We start from the raw sequence: 7,370 nt of genomic DNA on the forward strand, positions 1-7,370 counted from the left end.
TTGCTGGCTTGTGGACAACTTCTTGCTGTGTACTCACAGAGTCTTTCCTTGGTGTGTGTGTGTGGAGAGAGAGAGAGAAAGACATATTTCTTCTTCTAAGGACACCAGTTCCATCATAAGGGCTCTACTTTCTTGACCTCATCTAACCCTAATTACCTCCCAAAGTCCCACATCATCCCATATGAATTTTGGGGTAACACAGACATGCAGTCCATAACAGATGCCAAGACAGAAAAAGAAACCAGACCACAAATGACATTTACACTCCTTAGAGTCCTCATGCTGAGATGGTCACAGTTCATCAGATGAAATAATTCTGAATCTTGGAGGCAGAGTGAATTGAGAATGCCTGAAAGAAACTAATTCCAACCTCCCAGAGTCAGCACTTGAGAAAAATATGACTGAAAATCTGGGCCACCAGACAAAAACTGCTGTGAAGCCAGATGTCCCGTGCAGAGCAGCTCTGGGACGAACATGTCTGGTGCTAGGCACCCTCAACATTCCAGGCTCATGAACCATGTTGGACCGGGAGCAGGGCTCATGCATGTAATTCCAGCTCTTTGGGAGGCCAAGGCAGGAGGATAGCTTGAGGCCAGGAATTCAAGACCAGCCTGGGCAGCACAACAAGACCCTTTCTCTACAAAAAATTTAAAGATTAGCCGGATGTGGTGGTGCACACTTGTAGTCCCAGCTACTCAGGAGGCTAAGGTAGGAGGATTGCTGGAGCCCAGGAGTTCAAGGCAGCAGTGAGCTATGATCACACCACTGTACCCCAACCTGGGTGACAGAGTGAGACTTTGTCTCTAAAATATTAAATAAAAAATAAGTAAAATGCAGCCTCAGGTAATTTGTCCATCTCTTTGATTCACATTGGCTTCTAAGCCCCCCAGCTTTCATGTCTACCATGTCATGGTGATTTTTATGAAAAGATCCCCAGGGATTTCATTCCTCATGAGATTTTATTTCTCACGACTGACATTATTAATCTCTCACCCAGGTGGTCCTGGTGACACTTCTACCTACTGGTCTCTTCTGCTGTTCACTCCTTAAATTGTTTGTGTTCTTCAAGTTTCTATCTTTGGATTTCTTTGACTTTGTAGATTCCTTCTGAGGACTCTTAACCATGCCCATTGCTCCTCCACACCATCCAAGCTAGAAACCCAGGTATAATGCTCTACTTTTACTTTATCTGTCATCTCCTTGTCCAATCAGTAATTAAATCCAGTCTGTGCTACCTCTCGACCTCATTAGCATGTTGTCCTCACCATCCCAACTGCTATTGCCTTAGTTCACACTCTCATTGTCAGTTCCCTGCCGGGGCAATAGTTTCCTGGCCACTCTTTCTGCATCAAGGCTTGCTTGCTGTGTCAGCAAGGATTTCATTCAGCTGGGGTAACTGAAAACTCCAGTGTAATAAGGGCTTGAAGAAAGCAGAAGTGTGTTTCTCCCTTGTGTTTAAAAGCCTTGGGGTAGCCATTAAGGGTTGGTAGGGTGCTCCACAGAGTCAGGGACCCAAGCTCCTTCTGTGCATTTGCTCGGCTATACAGGCTCACGTCCTGAACATCAGTAATAAATGTGTTCTACAGTGACCACTGAAACCTCAGCCATTATGCTCACATTCTGGCCCGCAAGACCCCAGAGGGCATAAGCCACCCCTGCACTCTTTCAGTACAATCTGTGGGCATTGCACACCCCAAAACACCACATCCTATTGGTCAGATTTCATCACATGACTAAAGCAGCCCTCAAATGATGCTGAGAAATATGGTCTTTATTTTGCACCACCCTGAGCCACCTAAATGCCAGGGATCCTATTACTGTGGGAAAAGATAAGATCCAGATGTTGGATGTTAACTTAACAGTTTCTGCCACAGTCTTCCCCATACATTTATGTATTCTCTTCTAATCAGACAGAACACACAGACCCTCTCCACTGTAAAGATCTACCCAGTCACTGCAGGTCACCAGAAGTACAGAACCTATGGCGCTAGGCAGCACCCTCCATCAGATCCTAATATGACTCCTCATGGCCGAATGACCAAGAAAAGACAAGGTGAGTGATTCACCCCCATCTCACTCTATATACAGTGGTGCAGAGAAGCAGAATAGCCACAATTAGAGTCAGAAATGAGAAGGAAACGAGACGGGAGGAGAAAGAAAGGGAGGGGAAGGAAGGGGAGGAGAGGGGTAGAAAAAAGAAAAGAGAAGGGGAGGGGAAGGAAAAGAGAAGAGAAGAGGGGATTCAAGGGAAGGGGAGAAGAGAAGAGGAAGAGGGAGGGGAGCAGAATGAGGGGAGGCCAGGAGACTTTCCATTCAAAACCAGGAAGGGGACAGAAGAAACACAGTGATGGTCCACAATGATGGGATTTTGCTGGGCAGGAATCACAAGTGCTTCCTTTCTCAGGCAGCCCTGCCTGCTTCTACTCTGTGATATGCCATCTTGTCCATTGTCCTCCATGAACCTAGAGGTTTCTTTGTTGTTTAACATTTTCCCCGCAGCTGGGGTGAGCTTTGCAGACTATATTCTCTCTCAAGGCTACACAGATTGTATAGTCTCAAACTAGACAGAAGAAGAATTATAGCCTGTGTCAAGGCTGTCTTCACTTTTGCAATACAATTGGCTCCAATAACTCATTTGGCTTCTTGTGTATTTATTTCATCCTCCTCATTGGCCGTTTAAACCACTGCCACAGATCTTGCTTGGATGAAGCTTTAAGACTGAAAGCTGCTCTGTAACTGGCACCTGTGCTCTGCCCATGCCTGCCTCTGTCTCTGTTTGGTAGATGTGGTGGGAAAGGTTTAGGGGAAAGGCCACACCCATGGTGTGATGTTTATTGCTGACTGGATCCCAGGTCTGGCAGTCAATCCTTAATGGAAGGTGCTGGGGAAAAACTTAGGACCACAGTATTTCTTCCCCTAAGGCCATTGTCTGGGATCTACACTTCTGAGGGCCTCCCATCAGGCACAGAGGGTGTTGGCTGTTTCAACCCTCCAAGGCTCCAAATTGCCATGCTCTCAGTCAACTTGGCTTGCAGGTAGAGAGGGCTGGGTTCCCTCCCTCCTCTGCTCGCATGCTATGCTCTCCAGACTGAGCTCCCTTCTGTGAGTTTCTGCTCAAAGCTGCAGAGCACCCAAGCCACAGAAAAATTCTGAATTTGTCTTACCTTTTCCCTTCATGCTACAGTCATACTCAGCAGGTAATGCATTTTCCAAGGTAGAGTAGGATCCATTTGAACCAAATGTTTCCACTGCCAAACAAGTATGCCCAGATTTCTGCAGAATCTGGAAGATTCTGAACACTTACCACCTCTCACCTACGACACGACCTTCATTATACCACATATTTCCATTTCCGTTATGGGCAGCACTTCCTGTATGGTACTAAGTTCTATATTCACTATAACAGTGGCCCCAAGTAAACAGCCATGTAAGAGCTATGAAAGTCTGCTCTTGTCAGGTGAAAGTCCAGAGGAAGACAAACCATGTCTTCTATGTTGGTTCTGCTATAACAAGAAGGAACCCAGGCTACTGACAGCTCCTCGCTCTGCCATCCCAAGAATGTGACCATCATCATTAGGGTCAAGAGAGCAGCAGACCTAGGAAGGGATAAAGACGAAAGCAATCAAGGCACCGATTTGCCTTTTAAGAATATTTCTATTCCCTAGAAAGCAGACCCACATTAAAAAAAACATAATAAAAAGACTATTTCTGGAAGCTCACACAACGCTCCCCTCAAATACTATTAGTTGAGATGCAAGGATGCAAGGGAGACAGGTGATTGTAGTTTCTAGGACAGTAGCCATGATTCTGTCGAATGACTGTGAAGATTTCTGAGTAGGAAAGCAGGCATTAGTAATCTTGGCCATGGGCTGTCTCAAGTCACAGATGTGGATTCAAATCAATCAGTTTAGCTATGCAACTAAACTGATTGAAATCAAGTGATTTGAACTTTCTGAGACCCTTTTCCCATATCTGTAAATGGCTGCAGTTCTTCATATGACTGTCCCAAGGATTAAATGAGTTGACAGTTGTAAAATGCCAAATGCAGGGTTTGACACATGCTAATGCTCAACAGACATCAGTATCTACTGTGTGCCCTATCTAAACTCTGACCTTGAACTTCTGGTATCATTTGAAATCTCTTTATATTAACATTTATATATCTATTCACTTTTTCCCTCTATATGTTAAGAATATTTTGATATTTCACTGTGGGAAGTAGAATTGCTTAAAGCTATGGATTTTAATTCTTTTTAATAGAAAATTGTTTGCCTCACTCTTTTTTTAGTATGTTTATTTAAAAAAGAGAAAATATAATGCCTCACTTTGAACTTCTGCTTATGCTGCTATTCAACATACTCTTTGTATGCCATTTATGTTGATATAATTTTTGATAAATGTTGAATCTTGGCCCTCTTTGCCCTTATGCTTCCTATTTTATCTCCATTTCTTCCTCACCTGCTCCCTTCTCACTGCCCTGTCTCTTTTCCTCTCCTTATTTTTCCATTCAAAAATATGTAGTGAGTGCCTGTTATGTTTCAGTCCCTTTACCACGTGTTACATAATAGGTATATAAATATAGGTTACAGGATGTCAAATGGAACTTTTTTGATGTCTTGAAATTTTGGCTGAAGCCACAAAGCTGAGAAAGAATATGGATGGTAAGTACTTTATGTTCTTAAAAAAACGTCCTGGCCGGGCACGATGGCTCATGCCTGTAATCCCAGCACTTTGGGAGGCCGAGGCAGATGGATCATGAGGTCAGGAGTTCGAGACCAGCCTGATCGACATGTTGAAACCCGGTCTCTACTAAAAATACAAAAATTAGCCGGGCGTGGTGGCACGCACCTGTAATCCCAGCTACTCGGGAGGCTGAGGCAGGAGAATCACTTGAACCCAGGAGATGGAGGTTGCAATGAGCCAAAATCGCGCCACTGCACTCCAGCCTGGGCGACAGAACAAAAACTCTGTCTCAAAAAAAAAAAAAAAAAGGTCCTAGACATATCTGTGAAAGGACAATAAAAATCTGAGGACCCCAAACTCTGCCAAAAGGAAAGTTAAGCTTGATAACTGAGTCATGCAAAAACCGCCTTCCTTTTGTTCCCAAACAGCTGTGATTTCACATGCTTGCTTTATCTAACCTAAAATACAGATCTACTGAGTGCAAGATGAATGTGTAATTCACACCCCCCTAACTCTGTTCTTTTCACATGTAAACTGTAGGTCCATTGAGTGCTAATCAGAGCCTCACAAGAATGCAATCATTGGCGTCATTGCCTACGCACCTCTTTTTTCCTTTCCTCCTTCCCCTCATGCTCACTCTTCCCCCTTTAAATATTGAAGTCCTCAAAACTCTCTTTGGAAAAAGCCCAGGACACAGATCCTGCTGTGTGTGTTTCTTTTTCCTGGTTACAATCTCAACCTGGGCAGAATAAATTTCTAAATCAATTGAGGTTTGCTTCAGTCACTTTTTGGGTTACTTATCTGTGTAGATCTTGTGAAAAACATATCAAAACCAGGCTTCAGATTTCATTTCCAACATGTAAAGGACTTGAAAGTCCCACTCCTTTCCTTACAATAATAAAAAGCTGGATAAATGGAAAATAAATCACTTTTCTTGGACCCATCAGAGAATAGAGGCCATATAGGACAAACTGCCAACCAAAAAAATCTGGGGAAACAGGCTCATTTAGAAACACACAGCCAAGATTTGCTCATCTGGAGCAGAAGCTGCCTGGAGCTCTTGACTGGTGGGAGCCTTGACATGAAGATTTCAACAAATTGCTGGAGGAGTGTGAATTAGCATAAGAGTGAGAAGCTCTTGGGGATCAAAGTCTTAGTAGGACCTCCACAAAAATGTGGGCTTCACATCCAGGAATCCCAGCAGGTTCTCACAGGGAAGCTCTAAGAAAGATCCCTTCCTGGCTCTGGAGCAGAGTAATCACTGTGAAATAGGGCCAGAACCTTCCCCATGCAAAGGTTTACCCTCCAGGAAAAAGGAGTCTGCCAGCCTTAGCCCAGCTGCAGGAAGGGTATTCCTCCCTACTCGCTCTCTCCAGCCCTGCTGTCTCACCTAAGGGGAAACAAGATTCAAAATGGGCCAGGGCTTCAGGGAAGGAAGAGGAGGAGATGGGAAAAGCTATACACCTGGACAAACACTTGTGAATGTCAGCTCTCAGAAGCAGGGCCTCCAAGGCTAAGGTTTAAACAAAAGATAATACAATATTATCCCTCCCCCTGCACCTTGCCTCTGCACCAACAGAACTCCAGTATAACAGTGGATCGCAGCTGCAAAAGCTACAAGACATAGGCTCTGTCTGAAAAGAAACACTTATGGAAACCCAAAGACAATACAGGAGACACAAACAAGCACCCAAGAGGAATTTGAAGCCTCTGGCATTTAAAGCTACAGCAAACATTAAATATCGCCCAGCTCCTAGCCAGATTAACATAAATCCCCACACCAAGGGCCTATTTACCTCAGTTCCTATAACCCAATGAAACATGTTCAGCTTTCAAGAAAAAGTTACAAAGCATACGAAAACCAAGAAAAAGTACAGCCTCAAGAGATAAATTGTCAGAACCAAACTCAGATATGACATAAATGTTTGATTTGTCAGACAGGGAATTTAAAATAACTATGATTTGTATTTTAAGGACTGTAATGGAAAAAGTAAATAATACGCACAAGCATATGGATAATGAAAACAGGGCAATGGCAATGCTAAGAAAAAAATCTAAAGAAAATGCTAGAAATCGAAAATGCCATAACCAAAATGAAGAATACCTTTGATGGTATTCTCATCAATAGACTAAATACAGCTGAGGAAAAATTTTAAACTCAGTGAGAGTGAAGACAGGTCAATAGAAATTTCCCAGAGTGAAACACAAGAGAAAAACATACATGTCAGATGTGTAATTAGAATATCAAAAGACAAAGTAAGGCAGGAGGAAGCAGAAGAAATACTTAAAGTAATTATAGCTGAGAACTTTCCAAAATTAATGGCATACACCAAATCCTTACTACAGTAGAATTGGACTAGAAACAAATAACAGAAAAATAGCTGGAAAGACCCTAAATATTTGGAAGTTAGCCTCACACTTCAAAATAACCCATGGATCAAAGACCTCTCAAAAGAAACTTAAAAATATTTCAAACTAAATAAAAATGGAAATACAACTTACCAAAATGTATGAAATCCAAGAAAAGCGGTGCTTAAAAGGAAATTTATCTCATTAAATGTATTGAATAGAAAAGAAAAAAGCTCACAAACCAATAACCTAAGCCTCCACCTTAAGAAACCGTACAAAGAGCCATTTAAGCCTAAAGCACACAGAAAAATAAAAATAAAAATTATAACAGAAATCAA

This window comes from Gorilla gorilla, chromosome 7 (assembly GCF_029281585.2).
Source record: "Gorilla gorilla gorilla isolate KB3781 chromosome 7, NHGRI_mGorGor1-v2.1_pri, whole genome shotgun sequence".
Taxonomy (NCBI): Eukaryota; Metazoa; Chordata; class Mammalia; order Primates; family Hominidae; genus Gorilla; species Gorilla gorilla.